We start from the raw sequence: 20,036 nt of genomic DNA on the forward strand, positions 1-20,036 counted from the left end.
TCAATCTGTTTTACCAAGCATCTGTGCCAGCTGAACTGTGAAGAAGAGCCTGGACAGAAACAAATGCCAAAGCAGGAGGGAAGGGCATGCACTGATTCTGCTGCCTAGGACTTTGCTTCATTAAAACCACAGCCTCAGAGAACACCAACCACGCTGGGAAGGACCAGTGCTGTCCTTACCATCTTTGCCCTTTACTAAAGGGGATCTGACAGCAAATAGTTTCAAAGACTCTGAAGTGTTTGGCTGACTTCTAATTTTCAGTATTTTTGTGTTTTGGGTTACCCATCAGTTTAAACTGTAAAGTGTTGCTGAAATATTAGTGTGGTGTGTGCTTGGTGACCATGTCTGCAGACCAAGGGTCTCCATCAGACAGATCGGAGTATCAAACTTGTACAAAACAGCAAAGTCTGTCCAATCCTACTCATCAAGCCTTATCCCAATTTCCCTGTGTCCTCTTTAGCCTGCTCTTTTTGCGCCAACATCAGCAGGACTTCACATCACCCGAAGCCGGGGGCACCTCATCAGACCTCTCCACTCCTCTAAATCCTCTTCCCAGCATGGCCCAGAGCAGGGAGGAAAAGCAAACCGCAGGTGCTGGCTCTCATGAGCCAGTCTGTAATCTGCTGCAGGTTCCCAAGGGTTTCAGAAAAAAACAAGAGTATGTCTTGACAGTTATGTGTCTCGAACCTCCGGACCTTTTGGAGTCTGTCCATCCATAACGCTGCTGCTTTTGGGTTGAGGCCCGTGTCAAGCCATATGAATCAAACTCTCCAGAGAAGTAAATAAAACAAGCTCCCGCCTTAGAAAGCAGGTCTGAACTGCCAGGGCAGGAATGGGACGAATCTTGCTCCCATTCGACTGGAATAGCTCCCTGGTGATTCATCCCACCAGGGAGCTGGAGACAACATTAATGCTGTTAAAAAATAAATAGCCCATGCCATCCTCAGCCACAGCCTTTGAGAAGGAGGCACAGTTTCAGCTCCTGAGACCCTGCATCTCCAGGAGCATCTTCTCCTAGTTTGGTTTGCTCGTGCCTTCTGCACTCTGCTTGGTCTCTCATGGGTGGATGCAGACACCTGCACCTCAAGTGTGAAGTCCACATATCAAAATAAGGAGTCCTACATCTCCTGCAGACCCAACAGGGACTTATCCTGTCTTTTGAAGCTGCTGAGCTCCTGACTTCCTTCTTTCTCTGTCCTTTTTCCATGTGCATCTCTATCAGGTGTTCAACCAATAGCACTTCCCCACCAAACAGTAATGTTTCTGACTAGTAGGACACAGATGATTGAGCCTCTTCCCCAATTTTGTTCACCTATTTTTCTTCTCCTCTCTCCAGGAAAGAAAATGTAAATGAATGAGAATTGCCTGAAACCCACCTGCCTGGAGAATTTGTGAGCAAGGAGCTGGGCAAAGGGACAGCAGATGGGAAAATTAAAACACTTCCATCAACAAAGTGTGACACACATTTGCAGCTTAAACAATCTGAATGTGAAATACTCTCCCTGAAGAATGAAATTCCTGGAGAAACTTAAATTCAGGAACCAAACCATATTTTTTTTTCACCATCTTTAATCTAAATGCAGCAAAAAAGAGAGAAAAATCATGTTTCAATTCAGTAGTTTTTCTTTTACTGACAGTGGTGTCCATGTGTGAGAAAAGGTGTACTGAATTCATATGATTCAACAGGAGATAAAATGAAGTGAGGAAATTTATTCCCGATAGATTTGATCGGCGCGATGATACCAACACCCCATTTGAATCCATCCATCACTGTATTAGTAAAAGGCCAAGCACTGATACAGTCACTGAGCTGTAACCATCCGCTTTAAAAAGAGAAAGCTGATTGTGATTTTCATTACTGAATTTGTTTTCAGCATACTAGAGTAACAAGATGATTTTAAAGTTGAAGTCACTACACCTTAGTAAATAAAACAAAACCAAATCTCCACTATTGTGGGAGTCCAAACTTTGGTTTCTGTGCAAGGGAAACATATTTGCACTTTTACCAAAAATACCACAGCTTTAGAAAATTATCTTTGACTTTCATATAAACTAGGATTTCCTAAAACTTTACTGATTCCAAATGCCACCTAAACATTAATTCCTCATGATCACAGTCCAGATGCAGCAAAACGCTATCAGTAAGTCATCATTCACCCAAGGTGACATTCAAGCTGTCAGGATCTTGGGAGCAGAAAAACAACTCTGCCATCTCACACCTCGTGCTCCGACAGGGAGAGCTCAATGACAGCTCTGATGATAGTAAGAAGAGCAGAGGAACTGAACGGCATTTTGCCCCTGGTACCCGGGGACTCTGTGATTTGCCCAAGGCTATATTAGGATTCAGTGTCAGAGAGCTGGGCGAGCAGCGTTTGATCAGCACACAATGCTGATCTCTGCAGCACTCCTGGTTCAGAGTGCTATAATGCAGTAACACCATAAATAGACTAGAGTCCTGTGAAGAAAGAAAGGAACAAAACCAACAACTAAAAAAAATTTAAAAACATAAATAAGAAAAAAAAGTCTCCCCATCTTCCATCACTGTAAACACAGAGAATAATAGCAAAACAGGCAATATGACAACTGTATTGTTATAAACTAACCGGTGCCTCCTTAACATAAAAGATCTAACTCTCTGCAGTGCAAGTCCCTGATGGATTAAATATACAGCTGTGTGGATAGAACCATCTACACAGTGTGTTTAGCCAGTTCCTCAGCCTATTCATAAACACAGCGTATTTTATTTATACAGTACCTTCCTCATCTGTGTTATTTTTAAAGGCTGCAGCTCTAAGACACCAGAGCCCCCGTCTCTCCCGCAGTCAAATGCTCAACTTTCCAGCAGGCTCCCGGTTTCACACGCGTCTCCACGTACCTGCTCTGTGGCTGGAGGAGGAGGAGGAGGAGGAGGAGGAGGAGGAAGAGGTTTTGCCTCTGCTTGCAGCCTTCTGCCTCCCGGACTCTCCCAGCAGCCTTTCCAGCACGAGCCGAGGAAGAGTTTCCTTGGGGAAGTCGTACCTCTGTTGCATGCCAGCTGACTAAAACTCTGCGAGCTCCGAGAGAAGTTTGAAGTCACAGGGAAAAAAAATACTCCCCATAGACTGGTCCTTGAATTCATTCCTTCGCAGTCATGAGCTCTTATATATTCCCAGGCTCCCATGAGCACGTGAATACATACCTCCGTAATAGTTTTAAAATGTGTGTGTCCTCTGCACTTCTCTTTATTTTCCATTTCGTTCACTCAACCTTGGCTTATTTCCTGCAGTTCCTCAGCTGGTAATTACACTCCTCTCGTATCGACACATGAAACAGTCTGTGAATACCACAAAAAATCCCCTCCCCGTGCTTCGGGGACGTGCGCCTGCCTCTGAAGTTTGCCGTGCCTGTCCCACAGATGTGAGCGTGTGCTCTCAGCCACATGGACCTGCGGGTTCTGGGGGGCAGAAGTGGCTGGGGCTGGGGTAAATCTGTCTGCAGACCCTAAGCTTCAAGTCTGTGTGGGATGGGGTGTGCAGGAAACGGGTATATTGGAGGGGATATGGAAAACATGGAGCATTTGTTGGTGTCCCAAAAGCTCAGGTGTGTGTCTCTGTGGCACAGCAGTGGGAGGCCAAATGCACCCTTGGGGGAAAGGGTAAATTCAATTTAACGCTTGAATAAGTAATAACATAAATGCCTTATAAAAGCAGCAATGGGATGGGGTTTTTTGTTTCTTTTCCTGAGGCATGAAGCTCCATTTTACTTCAGAAACATTGCTTTCAGGTAAATTGGTGGGAGACCTACACATTGTCCATCTTACTCTGCTTAGATACCTGGGCAGGTGTCCACTACCTCCAAGTGGTAACTTGCAGGACTGCAAACCTCTGATGGCAATTTTCCACCTGGACTTCTGGAATGGATGGCCATTTTCCAGTGGGCATCTCAGGACCAAACAGAGCCTTGGCTTCACAGAATCACAAGGTTGGAAAAGACCTTTAAGGTCATTGAGTCCAACCGTTCCTGTCCGATGCTGAACCATATCCCTAAGTACCTCATCTACCCTTTTTTAAACACATCCAGGGATGGTGACTCAACCCCTTCTCTGGGCAGCCTGTTTCATATCCCCACAACTCTTTCAGGGAAGAACTTTTTCCTCACATCCGAGCTGACCCTGCCCTGGCACAGCTTGAGGCCATTTCCCCTTGTCCTATCTCCTGACCCCTGGCTGAAGAGACCATCGCCCACCTCTCTACACTCTCCCTTCAGGCCATTGTAGGCAGTGAGGAGGTCTCCCCTCAGCCTCCTCTTCTCCATGCTGAACACCTCCAGCTCCCTCAGCTGCTCCTCGTACGATTTGCCCTCCAGCCCCTTCAACAGCCTGGTTGTCCTTCTCTGGACTCGCTCCAGGACCTCAATGTCCTTATAGTGATGAGCCCAGAGCCCAATCTCCCTGGGCCACCCCACCAAGCAGCTCCCACAGGCACTGAGGACTGCTGCAGACCTCTTGCCTTCTTCCCTAAGTGCCTGAGGAGCACCTCCTTCAAGTGACCTCCTGCTCAGAGAGGTTTGGCTTCAGCATCCTGTGTCTTCCTTGCTTTACACTGTGATGTGCAGTGATGGGCAATGATTTTCACCAAAATTATGGGGTGCTGACTCCCTTCTCCTGGGCAACATAAATTCCATCCCACTTTCTGGGATTTGCTTGTTAAAATCAGATAAAAGGCACATCATTTTATACCATGTGCCAAGCAGCTTTATGGATTCTGCTAAACAGAATGATGATGGCTCCCAGCTTTTGCTTCTCTGCAACAGGTTACTGTTCGTTTTCTATAGCACACCAGCTCCTGTGAGTCAGAGTGACTTCAGCATATTGGGAGAGTCAAGACAAAAATGTCAGCAGATGTGAAGGACGTGGTTCATTAAATATTGCAGTAAATACATTTTGCACATGTTGTTGCAATAAGTATATAACTGTGATCGTAAATGTAATAGCAACATGTACATAATGATGAAGAAGTAAATGATAATGATTCTACTACTGTGATAGCTACTGCCAGGGTACATGTGTAGCTGCACACGTATATTTAGTAAAGGCCAAGCAGCTTAACAGTTAAAAACTAAAAGATCTCTCATTGACTTGTCTCTGCAACAGAAGCAGACCCTATGGGGAAGCTTGCTTGTGTGCAGCTGTCCCAAAACCTTATTCATGTCATCAGATTAGCACTTTTAAGGTGCATTTGTGGTCCAAACCAATGCAGGGCAGTACCAAGGAGTCATTTTATGATCTGAAAGTTGTGTTTGCCCCCTCTATGCAACGTCTAAACTAACTGTCCACTATCGCTCCATCTTCTGGCACCATGCCTAGTAAATATGTCTGTACTGTTTGCTTTGGCATGAGCTCAACATCCATGTGTTGATGTATACCTCCCACCCAAGCTGAAACTCACCTCTTTCTCTGTGCTATCTTATTTGGTCAGAACTTATCGACAGAGAGTTCACTGAGGTACAAGAATCTATTGTAGCCCCTCCTGTCACTGTGCCAGGCCAACCTGATGGCCAACTTGACATCACAGCTGCCAAGCCTGGAGGATGACCATGGATCTGCTGCTTAGACAGGGGTCCAATTGTATTCTCCAAGTGGCGCATTGCTAACTAATAGGAAAATGACCTATCACAGAAAAGAAGTCTCCTGACAATAGCTTCCAAACTGATACAGAAGCAGAGGAATTATTCCCACGGATCCTGCTTTTGTTAGACCCCCATCTCTGATGTGAGGGCTACAGAATACTTGGGTCAATCTATAGTTGATTCCCTGTGACACCTGAGTGCTGATGCTTCACCAGTTGCATTTCTCCCACTGAAGATATCTCTCCCAGGGAGTTATCCCTGGCCTGATGCACACAGACCTGTCCCTTCTCTAGAGCAAGCTGGCTATGTCCAGGTATGTAGCACTCCGAAATCTAGCTCTGGACAGTGTTCCCACAGACCTGAGTTCATTGTTTCACTGTTATTCTCGTTTCAGAGTGCCTTGAATGATGTGGAAACAATGTAGGACTGGCCCACGGGGATAGTACAGGAGGACCTTGTGAACCAGAAGAAGCCAAACCTGATGCAGGCCCTGAAGGAAACACCAGAACTACATCCAGTTTGGAAGGAACAAGCTGGTTTGGTGGGAAAGGGCACCCATGAGAGAGCTAACCCACAATGTGGTTGACTGTGGGGAGCCAGGTTATCTGACAGCATTGATGTACCAATGCATACCCCACAAAAGAACATTAGGACACTAGGAGAGATGCCACACCCTGAAGACATGTAGCATCATGCCTTCAAAACTGCTTACAAGGACTAATTTCTGGCAGTACCAGCCATGCACAAATCCTGCACACCTACACACTAGTGCAGCAGGATGTGGCAATTAGCAAATCTCACTTCAAGAAAAGGGCCACAGGTCAGTACTGGTCACACAAGGTCAACCCAAGGCCATGTCTTGCCATAGATTCAACCCCTACAAGTCTCATGGGATACCCGCTCTTCCATGGGAGAGGTGAGCAGGCTCTGGCACGGACACAAGCAGAAGCGTATGAACAGAAAGTAAAACTCCCAACTACTGAGATGCTCCAGGACATCACTGCTGGTATAAGCGTCATCATCTTGAGCTGACGTTAGCCCAGTTTCTTTTTAGAAATTACACAGAAGAAAAAAAATAAAGAAAAGAAACTCTCCAGGAAGCGATGAACTGGCAGTTTTTAATCACTTGTAAAAGATTAGAGGTTGATCACGTGCTCACCTCATGCTTAAAATAGGTTGTATCATGTCAACAGGATGCCCATCTCTAATTATAAATGATATTTCCCCAGACTAAACAAAGTTTGATATTTATGCTCCATTTCCTCCAATTCCGACTGTAGCCTGTTCTTTTTTAAAAATACCAGAGGAACAAGAGGGCCAAGAGCTTTTCTCTGGCTGCCCTTTTTTTGTTCCTAATGAAGTTCAGGGAGCTTTACTGCTGGGAGCATGACAATGCTTTTCATGGTAAGATCGCGGCCTGCTTTGTTGCTGATACTGGTGACAAGTAGGAGAGGGTGGGCTGTCCTGGTCAGCAGGTCAGCTGTGGTTCCTGTCCCATCTCAGTCTCACCATACGGTGCGTGCAGGTCTCAGGCAGTGTGTCTGTAGTTGAATTCAAGGAAGATGCTGCTCACAGCATCTTCTCAGACTAGGCCTGACTTAGTCCTCTCTAATACCAACCATAATCTTCCTCAGGTCCACATGGACTTGGGTCATGAAAACCTTACCATCTCAAGACGGTGACAGCTCCACTTACAACTGCAAAGGAGATATACTTCAGCAAGCTTCAAACAAGCTACCAGTAACCCAAGTAGGTGTGAATTTCATCTCAGAAGCAGAGCAGAAAATGCATGTCTGGCTCTCCTGGGACACTCCCACACTAGGCAGATGTGACTAGCTACAGAGGCGTCAACTCTGTCCATTACAGTGCAGTGGTTTTCAAGATGGCTCATATTGGCACTCTTAGGTGACTGCACATCCTCAGGCATTGCTTGATGCCTAGGTGGGTGGTGTTACAAAACTGAACAAGCAAAACACATATAACTTGAGAATTTTCATGGTGTAATTGAGAGATGTGCATCACTTGGAATGGCAGACATTGTTGAAACTCCCAGCATGAGCAGGTTCCACCAGAGGACTTAGATGAAGTGATTTTGTTCAACAACAGTCTTCTGCAGAGTGAGAGACCGCAGAAGACAAGACAAATAAAGTTGGTGAGGAAATGATGGCCAGATGTGAGGGTTGCTGGTGCGTGGGGCTGTGACACAGTAAAAGGATGGGTAAAACATGGGAAAAACTCCTATGGAAGAGAAAGCATAACACAGGAGATACAGAGTCCCATAATTATTTTTGAAGGCTAAACCAGAGCAAATGGAATTTGTCTTTGTAGGGGGGCAAAACTATCTCTAGGGTTCTTTGTGGGCCTCAGACTTACACAATTGACCAGTGAGGCTTCAAGGTATGGGTTACGAGCAAAGCTGCCAGGGAAGCACGCCAAGAAGAAAACAATAAGGGCAAAGACCTTCTGCCTTGAACTTTCCCTGCCAGCTTTGATGGTCAGAGGCAGTCTGTATCTAACCCAGATTTTTCAAGTGGCTCTGGGCCTTGTCTGCTTCCCACGACCATCTCCAGGGACATCTTCTAGCCTGTGCTTGAAACATCCCAAGTTTTATCAACAGGTTCAGGAAACTGTGCTCCCTGTGACAGATCTGGTTTATCTTGAAATGGCAAACCAGATGAGACTGATGTGGTTTCTCTTGCAAATAGTTCTCATATCTCTGCCTGCCACTGCAATAGCAGGAGGATCTATGAATCAGGTGGTGCCAAACAAGATCACAGAATCACAGAATTGTAGGGGTTGGAAGGGACCAACCCCTAGCACATATTGCACAGATAGGCATCCAGACGGGTCTTGAATATCTCCAGAGAAGGAGACTCCACACCCCCCTGGGCAGCCTGTCCCAGGGCTCCCTCACCCTCACTGTGAAAAAGTTCTGCCGCATGTTGGTGCGGAACTTCCTATGCTCCAACTTGCAGCCATTGCCCCTTGTCCTGTCTCCACAGACCACTGAAAAGGGGTTGGCTAATTCCCCCTGCATTCCATGCTTAAGATACTTAAAGACATTAATAGATGCAGAACAGTTTGCTCTGCATCTGTGCTAGTGGGGTTAAAGATCATGTTTCTCTCTTCAGATTCTCTACTCGATTCAAAATGTGAAATATCCATTTTTCTTCCTTCTTTTAGTTTTCTTCTTCTGCTTTTTTTGTGTGTGTGTGTGTGCAGGAGAGTGAAGAGGGAAGCTGATATCTCCCCCAGCGTTTGTAGTCTCTGCACAGACCTTGTGGAAATGACTTTACACTATCTGCTATTATTGAAATAATCGATTTTCCTTTTTATTTGCCCTTCTCTTTCTATGTCTTTTCCATGTTTGCTTTGGGCAGGTGTTATCTTACTGTGGGGAAGTGAATAGATATGTAGCCTTACAGTACCTAAAGAGGCTACAGGAAGGATGGAGAGGGATTGTTTATCAGGGGATGTAGTGATAAGACAAGGGGGAATGGGTTCAGGTAACCGAGAGAAGCTGGGACTGTCCCTGGATCTCTGGCAGGGTACAAGGCCTGGTTGGATGGGGATTTGGGCAACCTGGGCTAGTGAAGAGTGTCCCTGTGCATGGCAAAGGGTGGGAACTGGATAGCCATTAAGGTCCCTTCCCACCCAAACCAGTCAGTGATTCTGCGATCCTTTGATTACTGGCATTATATCTGTGGGGCCTTGAAGCTGATAATTTTCAGCTCTTGTGGAAAAGGGTTTTATCAGTTGGTTGAGAGCACAATCCGTCCCCTCTTCTCCTCCTTCCATGCCAATTTTTCCGGCAAACACTAAAAAAAAAGGAAAGAAAAAAAAAAGGAAGGTTGTAATCATAATCCTAGGGAGAGAAGAAATGACTTAGAAATGCTCTATTTTTGTCATGTTCCTTAAACCCTTTGATCCTTCCCATAGCCCCTTGATCCATCACTACGTCATCACTTATTGAAAGCATTTTTCTTTTATAGCCCACAGCTGGATTCTGGGCTATTTCCAAAATGTCTTTGCTTCCCGTGCAGTTTGTTGGCTTTTCTTGAATAATCTAACTTCCACCCCCAATTATGTATTTTGGATTTTTTGCATTGAGGAAAAATACTTAAATCCTAGCTTCATCCTTCCCTGAGCATGCTCCTTGCTGCGCTGACATCATGGTGGTCTCTGTGCACGGCGGAATGTACATTTGAAAGGGAAAGGTACCCATATAACAACACCTCCACATCAAACAATGAAGGAGGGGGGACATAGGGAGATGTGGGGGGTATGAGGATTAGAGTTATTTCAGTGGAGAGGGCAGACATAGGGCAACAAACAATATGCTTGTGGTCCAGCTAAACAGTCTCTTTGGTTGTTCAAAACACTGGAAATTTAACTCGATGCTGAATATAATCTAGATTTTGGAGGTGGGATGCACTCAGCCAGAGCTTTGGGTCCATTGCATAGGCTGCATTTCGATTATGAAGTTTAGTGCACTGGAATGGTGAAATGCAGAGAGTACAGAAGCACAGATAACTATGCTCAAACATGTGTCACCAGCCCTCCATCAAGCACAGATGGAAGAAGCTATGGCAGCAGCATCAAAGAGCTGAGTAAACTCACAGTTGTCTTTTTCTTACACAAATATGTAACCTGTGATGTCATGGATGAAAAAGATATCTGAGATCAAATGTAAACGTCTGCAAGGTCGGTATCTATCAAATGAACTACTGATCTTGATATCCTTCACAGCTCATGAAGGGAAATGGAAGCCCTTCTTCTTCATGATTCATCTCATTCTCCAGCAGATGAGTCACCCACAAGGAGCTCCTACTTTCTCCTGTGAACATGAAGGGTGTGGTGAGTAACTAAGGCAGACGCAGATTTAAAATTGAAGGAAATGAGTCCTTCTCACAGTCTGGAAACAGACAACTGGATTTTCTGCTCACTGTGGGTATAGATCCTGCCGATGTAAATCACAGCTTTCCAGACTATGTTGGATGTACCAATCACTTAAAATACTTTGCAGGTTTCTTTTGGAGAAGCCACTTGGGGGTGGTATTTCTGAGCGTGTTACGGACATCAGAAGTGTTTCTGCCATTCTGTTGTTGCTTCAAAGGTCTATTGCCTCACCAAGTAAAGCTCTGAGCAGGATTCCTGTCCTGAAGACCCTCTGTACCCCTATAAAGCATCTTCCTGTACACAAATCAAAAGATCTTTGTTAGCAAATTTGGATTCAGCTTCTGGGCTTAAATCATGCATCCCTTTACCTCCTTAGGTCAAAGGCACTGGGATTTAGACTACAATCCTTATAGATCTCATGATCAATAATATCTAGAAAGTCTGTCTGTTACATATAATAAGCATCTCCTGGTTGGAAGAGTGTGCTTCATATAATTTACTTTCTGGTATTAACTTCTTTATTTCTATTGTCTCCATAGCATGAGTGAAAACAGAAGAAGAGAAGGCTCCAGGGAGATCTTATAGCAGCCTTCTAGTACCTGAAGGGGCTACAGGAAAGATGGAAGGACTGGTGACATGGGCAGGGAGTAATAGGAAAAGGGGGAATGGGTTTAAACTAAAGGAGGGTAGATTTGTTCTAGATATAAGGAAGAAATTATTCACTGTAAAGGTGGGGGTGGCCTGGCACAGGGTGCCCAGAGAATCTATGGCTGCCCCTGGATCTCTGGCAGGGTTCAAGGGCAAGTTGGATGAAGCTTTGGGCAACCTGGCCTAGTGAAGGGTGTCCCTGCCCATGGCAGGGAGTGGGAATAGATGGACTTTGAGGTTCCTTCCCACCGAAACCAGTCCGGGGTTCTGTGATTTTGTGACTTTACAATCCTATGAAGAGAAGCTTTTCTTTGCTCATTGTACATATGCAGAAGGTCCATGTTCCTGCTAGCACACCTGGCATCTCAACAGATGGAATAACCCTTTCCTGGGACTCAGGACTATGAGAAGGGCCAGAGTGCTTCTTGATTCATGTCAACATCACTAGATTTATATCTAATTGTTTTCTGTAGGCAAGTATGACAGTCTTGATAAACATCTAACACACTCCAGAAAGGACCAGTAATTTTACTGTATATCAGTAAATATCCACTGGAAAGGAATAATTGAAAACCCACCTGGATGTGTTCCTGTGTCACCTACTCTAGGTGATCCTGCTCAGGAAGGGAGGTTGATTTAAATGATCTTTCAAGGTCTCTTCCAATTCATTCTGTGATTCTGTGATTCTGTGGTGATGGCTTATATCCAGTGGAAAATAGAGGCATGCAGGTCCCACTGGCCTTCCCTTTCTCCAGACACACATGTGCCTATACCTGTACCCCTTTAAGCCACATTGCCAAGGAAGTTTCTAACTTTTCACATGTGGCACATCTTGTGGCTACCCTGTAGTGGACTGCTCCCAGATCAGCCCATTCCATCCTTGAAAAATGCAGAGAATTTCTAAACAAACACACAAAAATAATAGCCAGTGTAACATGATGTTATCTTAAGAGGTCAAGACTTGAGATAGAAAAGTCATTGGAGATGGTCAAAGAAAACATAGGTGATACCTTTCTGGCTACTGGACGATTTGCTTATTGACATGTGCAGGGAACACATAGGACAACTGATTTACATATACTTTGCCTGCCCTCTGGTGGCGAATGGCTGCTGACTGCTTGCAAGCATATGTGTATATTTACATATACATACATAGACACATGTGTATGTACATATGCACTTATGCAAATGGACTGACATATATGGCAGAAAGTGCTTTCATCTGAAGTGTGCCTCAAATCTGGATGTTGCAGAGGGAGTAGCAGCTAATTACTGTCACTGGATGTAGCTGGTCTTTCTAATTCCAAAGATTTTCTACCTTATTGTGATTGTGTTAAAATTTACTCCAGTGGAAATAATTCAGCACAAAGACAATAGGAGTATGGTTACATATTTGTTCCAGCTTGGAGAGACTGGTGAGCTCTTCGTGTGTCCTTTCCTTCTCTATAAATAAACTCCACTGAAACTGGGTGAGCTGTACAAAATCAAGAGCAAAATGTTTTTCCAGAACCAGTTCTTACAGCAAATACAGGGCAGCATAAAAATAACTGCCACAGCATGGACGTGCTTTTCCCTACACAATGCCAGTCTAGGTTAGCAGGAGGGTACAGAGAGAGAAGTGTCCTGGGCTGTAAGCTTGGAAGAGATACATTCCTTCAGCTTGGAAGAGACTTGTTCCCTCAGCCACTTCGTGGGGTTTATTTTCAGTTCAGCAATGGTTCAAGATCATACTTTCAATCATTTCCCCTTGTAGCTGCAAAGAGCAGGGAGATTTGCCACACAGCCCTCCTCACCTGCAAATATGTCCCCTACCTGGGCATGAAGTAGCGAGGGTATGTTCAACATTGCAGCTCTCAGGACTTACATAAATATAAGAGGCACTGACAAAACACAGGGTTCCCAGGCTTTTCTCTTTGGATGACTTGTTACAGGCAGCAACAGTGCCTGTAACAGCTTCTTAGGCTGTATTCATATTGATGGGTTTTGTCTAAGTCTAGAGGGAAGCAAATCAGAGAAACTTCTCTCAACAGCTTCATTCACCACTTAGCATTTCCAAGTGAAACTAGTCTTTCCCCTCTGGGGAAACAGCCTTCATCCCTTCTGAAGTTTATTACCTGATTTCATATTTGCATTGGATTGTATTTTGAAGCCATGTACAGGGACGAGCACACCATGTCCCATGTCCCTGGATTCAGTCATGGGCAACATGGAGGTGATGTCCATAGTGTCCAAATCCAGCTTTTATAACACATTTCCCAGTGACTGTGGCAGTATTTGTCTGCCTTTCTGACTCATAGCAACTCCATCTGAGCCAGTGACCAGTTCCTAAGTGCTGGGTTCAACTGTCAAATTGCTACTGCCGGTGGTCTCTAGGGACCAGCAATCTCAGGGCATGTCTGTGGCCAGGGATATTCCCACCATATAGTCTGGGTGTTTGGGAGATGAAGACAGTTTATTATCTGGCTCCAGTGCAAGGGAAGGGTGTCAGGTACGTGTTTAATCGTGCAGGTATCTCTATTGTTTTCTGAGGAGCATCCATTTGTGCTTTTCCTTTTCTAAGTCCACAGAGCAAAGTGTGTTGCTCTCAATGCTCAGAGCTTTCTGTTGTTTGAGATATGGGGAATGATTTCCTGAAGACCTCTCAAGATGTGAAATGTACTGTTCCCCTCACAGCTGAAGCACATACAACCAAGGCAGGTTCATCCCACCTAAATGAAGATGTTAGTCTTCTGGCCTTACCTGGTATCTCCTGTCCCATTCATAGAATCATAGAATCATAGAATCATAGAATGGCATGCGTTGGAAGGGACCCTAAGGATCATAGAGTTCCAACCCCCCTGCCATGGGCAGGAACACTAACCTCCAGGCATGATCTAGACAAGGTTGCCGAGGACTCCATCTAACCTGGCCTTGAACACCTCCAGGGATGGGGCATCCACCCCCTTTCTGGGCAGCCTGTTCAAGCACCTCACCACTCTGTAAAATACTTCCCCCTAATATCTCATCTAAACCTTCCCTCCTTTACCTTTAATCCATTCCCCCTTGTCCTGCCAGTGTCTGCCCTTTTAAAAAGTTAATTCCCCTCCTGGTTTTATGTTCCCTTCAGGTACTGGAAGGCTGCAATGCGGTCCCCCTGCAGTTCCACACATACCAGCATTGGAAAGTCTGCGCCCTTCCCAATGCTCAGCCACCAGGACAATGCTTCAGCAGTACAGGTAGAGAGGAAAAGGTTTTCAGGCTGATCCCTCCTTTTCATAGCCCAAGAAGCAGCATTTGCCGTGTCATTCTGCAGATCAGACCCGAGACTTGGACTCACCATGAGTATCAGCTCATGTTTCTCTCTTGTCCTGCGTTGCAATCCTGACAGGTGCAAGCAACCAGAGCAAGCTCAATGACATCCCTCTGTGAATAAAGTTTGGCACCTTATTTGGATAACAACCTGCAATTATTCCCTCTGGTGCTTTATGTGTGATGATGGTGCTTGGGGAGCTAGAGTTACAGATTTGGCCAGGCAGACAATCACCTCCGCAGGGAGCCCACACAAGTAGGTTAAACAAAAGCTTTATTTCCACACTGCATTCTTAGGACACGGTGCCAAGATTTCACAGACGGCTCAAAACAAGGATTGGCAAGGAATGCTCTACTCCTGTGATGCTTTCTTATTGCAAACAGCCTTGAGTCACAAAATGAGTGTTCAGAGCCAAGCCTGAACTTCCTTCAGAATCAGAAGTGTTCAGATTTTTCAGGTTTGTTCTTTAAAGCAATAATGCACCAGATCAAAGCTCTCATGCAGAGAGGTGTAAGGAGTTTCTACGCCACCAGGCTGTCATACATGGTCAAAACCTTCTGATACTACAGCAGAAGAAATATTCAATAAGCCATGGTTATTGAAGTAGTTAATTGCAGTATGTTTGCCACCAGATATTATTCTGTGCTATGCAGTGTTCGTATGGTGTAGTGCTCCTGGCGAGAGACGACCTCAAGGCTGGAGTTTCAGTCACGCAGGGTCTGTTTGGTGCCTTCTCTTCCTGCCCACAGTTCTCTGACTAGCGTGGAGAAAGGTCAGCTGGTTTCCTGCAGGATTTCACTATTTTGAAATGTTATTTCAATTCCAGCTTTTGAACAACAAAACAAAACAAACCAAAAAACCTAATGAAGGAAATTGAATGTGGAGGCTGGATCTGAGACTTCTGCCTCCAGGGTTGCTTCGCAGTGAGAGGCTGGAATTGGTGACTGAGATAGCCCAGCAGACAGGCAGCTGAGGTGTCTGGCAAACAAACTGTTCGAAAAGCAAGCCATTTTCCATTTGAAAACTGCAGAACATTTGCAACTTGGCAAATCCTAGCAATAGCAAAAAAGCTTTGATGCTAATAAATGCCTTCTGTTCAAGACCAACTGGAATTTTCGTGCATCGCACTGTGGTTTGCATTTGAACATCAGAGATATGTAGACATAACATATTTCATATTTTGTCCTTGGCCTTATATTGACTTTCCCTGAACTTCTCTGCATATGTTAATGAAAAATATTTCAGACATCTAGCTTTGGGAAAATGAATCTATTTATTTTCAGAGTCTGTTGTACAGGGATTTTTTAACTGTGCTTGCAGTCTGTACTCTGCAGTTTAGCTCCTGAACATCTCCAAGTTGAGAAGAGACAGTGACAAAAGGGGAATTTAATGCTTTTGAAACAAATATTTTAATGTGTCAATTAAAGCAGACTATGAAAAAGAACCAGCTGATAAATTTTTTTCTTGACATTCAGGAAATCCTGAACTGGTCCTAAGCAGGAAAGGAGACTGTATTGCACCAAGTAATGACAAAATGAAGGGCAAATGTCATGGATTGAAACTGATGTGGAAGCAGAAAGCAAAGAGGGGAATTGCATGATCAGGATTCATTGTGCAACAACTTTTGTGGGTGGTCCTCGCAGTCCCCTGACGGGTCCTGTGCTGTTCAGCAGAATTTAGAGTTGCTCAGAGACTTTGGTCAAGGAAGGAAGGAGAGCCCAGGGATACTGACATCTGTAGGTAGGAAGTCAGGCTTGGGGAGGATTGTGATGAACTCCAGTGAATGAGGAAAAGGTGGTGAATGAAATTTAAGACCAACAGCTGTAAAGTAATGAGCACCAGAGGAGAAGTGTTAGGTGCTTCTTACACTGTGCAGAACATGGAGCTGGTTTCATCAGCTCGGGAACCCTCCCCTGTGGTCACTGTAAGAAGACTGAAGGAGTATTCTAGTGTGGGATGAATACTGAAATGTGAATGAGCTCACCTGTCTCAGCAGTCACTGGTTTAGGAGCATGGTGTGCTGCTGCTCACCAACTAGCATCAGTGACCACGGGTCTGGAAATCATCTTGAATGCAATGGCACTCCATGCATTTTGGGAGGTCTGGTCCAACTCTGTGTGGTAACCCAGCCACCACTTACATCTTACAGCATCCTCCCCTCAAGCTGATACATCACTCCCATAGCTCTTCATCAGGCTCAGTTTTGTCTGCAGGGGCTTTATCTAAGGCCACTGTATCACATGGCTTCACCACGGGGGCGAAGAATTGTAGTTCCACTGTCTTCTACCATCTATCCTTCTATTCAAACAATTATTTTTAATACAGTTGAAGTCAGTGATGAGATTCATACTAGGACTTCATGGCATGACTGAAGAGGAATGCAGGGATGCTTGGCCACAACAGAAGGAAACTTCTAGCCCACCTTCAGCTGTAACGCTCATGGGCTTGTACCCAACTGATGACACCATGTGTGAGTGGAGGGTGAAGCAGCATAAAGCTCTCTACCTAGGACCTTGCCAGACCATGTTCTCAGTTGCATGGATAGAAGGGAGCAGGCTGCCTCGATGTCTCCCATGCATTTGGCAAAGGGACAAATCCATTGCTGGTGTGAGGACAGAAGGTTGCAGAGAAGTGAGGGCTCCTGCTATAGTGACTGTAGAGCTGTCCCTGACCTCACCATTGACAGATGTATCTGTAAAACTAAGGCAAATAATCAGAGGTTCAGGGAAGGTTGTCGTGCTGATGTTTTTGCACAAGGATGTCAGGGCAGAGAAAACACAGTTTCATGAGTTCAAAGAGGGTTGATGCTGCAGAAGGCTTACCCTCAGCTCTATCCTGCCTTCACCTGGACGCAGTCCCAACCCCAGTGAAGCATCTTGATATCTTCCAGTGAGAAAATTGTTTTGGGGACTGTTATTGCCCCCTCCTTGCTTTAGTAGCCCTTATCATGGGAAACTTGTAGACAGAGTTTTGACACCCATCCATGCTGTGGACACTCCATACTTTCCTTAGGTTCTTTTGCATGTTCTCATACCTCCTTTGTCTGACATTCCAACTGCTGGCTTTGTATTTTGAGATGTGCCACTAAGTTATTGAATGATGGAGAGGATATATGAACAGGACTCTACATAGGTCTCCAAACTGCACAGAAGAATGACCAGCAAGCTGAGATGGGTGGAAAGAAGCAAGCAAGAACAAGGTGTAGGGATAGGTTTCCAAGGATCTTTATTGACATTTGGGTTTAATTGACTGTTAAAAATGCTGTATGAAATATGAACTATAATCTAATGGTGCGTATTGTATATAAATACATCTTCTACAGCCTTCAATGAGTTTGCACAATTACATTAAAATTCACCCTATAATGTTAATGGTAAAACCTCCTGTAATCACATGGTAGGTTTTTGTTGCCTTGTCCACGACCACCTGAGAAGTCCAGTGCAGAGCTACAAAATTTACATTTGCTACTTTCCTTCTCCCATTTTTCTCATTGCAAGGTCCATACGCTGGTTTTAAGAGCAAAATAAGAGGAGCCTGATACAGTAATTGCATTTAGCATAGGAAGGAATCTCATGAATAAACCTAAACCTGACTAAACAGAACAATGCCAGGAAAGTACATATTTTATGGCTTTCTAACAGCAGAGGTTATCACACTCAGGGATGAGTCCTTGGCCTCTTCCTGTTAAACTTAAGAGGGGAAAAAATACCACTGGCTTCAAAGAGAAATAAGAATTATCTTGGGATTACTAAAGTTATCAGTGATCAGAAGTTTGTTTCTCTGCTACCCTTTCCCACAGATTTACTATTTTATATTTTAAAATAAATTCAAAGAATGTTGTTTATTTTAGAAGACCATAGGCTGGAGAAAGAATCCAAAAACTGTGCAGAAGGGAGGATTGAATCCCTCTTATTTAAGTGTTCTTCAGCTGAGAAATTCAGATTTTGGCTACCAAAAATTTCCTTAAAAATGTCTTTTCTTAGACTAACAAAACACATACTCAAAAGATTATTTCTTAGAGGATAAGTGTGAAATAAAAAAAAAATGGTTATCCCATATGTATGGGTGGGTAGGTGTAGATTTTGAAAGGGACCATATATGGATAGTGGTATACCGAAGAGGTGTGTTGTTCAGGGTTTGGCTTTATTTTGGTGCTTTTTTCCTTCCTTATACATTTACAAATGTTTAATTTGATATGTATGAGAAACAGAAAGTTGCTGTCCCTCCTGCTCACTGTCACATTACTAGCCAAATGGATTGATGGGAACCTTTTCAGGGGGCAAGTTGATTCACAAATGTTACTTTTTCTGCTCATATGTATCTCCCTTTACATCCATTTTTCCTCAGTTTTGAGAAGAAGCATTTTGAAGAGGGCTTACACATCTAGACAAGCCAAGTAGTGGAGTTTCTAGACCCAAGGAAAAGGTTAAGGGAGTCCAGCACCTCCACTGAACCAGTGATGATATCTATGTGGGAGTGAGGTTCATCCAACTTGAGGATGCGCTTTCTGCCCACCACAACTTGCAATTCTATTTAGCCAAGACATAAGGTTAGGCTGATGTAACCCACACCACTGTGTAACAGAATGACATCAATCAACATTATAAACATAGGAAAATAATGGAAAAGATGCGAATTATACAGAAATTATTTGATTTTAAACTCACATTTGCATAGATCAATACAGATTATGTACCTCCACAGAACTGTATATTGAGGTCTATTTAGACAGAATTGCTTGGCCCATGTTTCTACCACAGGACTTTACCCTGAATGAATTTGCAACAGTGCAGAAGGTGAAAGCTTTCCTAAGCTCTCTTTGACAGCTCAGGTATCATATCAGCCAGATCAGACAGATGTCTTGCAAAGGCCCACTTATCCCACCTAGAATATAGACTCCCATCACAAAATAAGTGCCTGTCACAAAACCAGGTGCCATAGGAAAGAAAAATCCTCATTATTAGACAACACTAACAAATTTCCCATCCATTTTCACTTCTTACTTTATACTTCAAACAGCTCTTACTCTGACAGTATACATGTTTTATATTTGATACAGTGAATTAGTTGTGAAAAATAATATCTTCCTTAGCTTCATGGAATCTGGCTTGCCAATCATTTCGTAAAGAGATTTGCAATAACCAAAAAAAGATTAGTGAGTGGTTGTTAACTCTTATATTTCATCTAAATGATTAGATGGTTGGCCTGATAAGTTCAAACTGAGCTTGAGAAAAGTCTCCGTGTTTTCAACGAGTATCTTCTGGTGGTAATATTGATTAAATTACCGTATCTGCTGTCCTCTTCAGCCTTGCAGAAGAGAGAGCAACAATTCCCAGAAGTTTGTTATAAGCCAGATGTTGAACAGGAGTAAAAAACTGGAAGAAGGAGTACCCAACAACAGAATGATTCAACCTTGATGAAGTGTGCTCTGAGAGAAGTGCCTACAGGCCCAGTGCTATCCCTCTGTGGAATGGTATTTTTACCCAAAGGAGGTTTACTTCGAAGACAAGTACCTTTGAGACCACTTGGAGGTTGGGAAGGACAAAGTGTGATGTGTTTAGGGCTTTGCACTACTTAAGCGATGTACTTTTCA

This window comes from Gallinula chloropus, assembly GCF_964237585.1.
Source record: "Gallinula chloropus genome assembly, chromosome: 1".
Classification (NCBI taxonomy): domain Eukaryota; kingdom Metazoa; phylum Chordata; class Aves; order Gruiformes; family Rallidae; genus Gallinula; species Gallinula chloropus.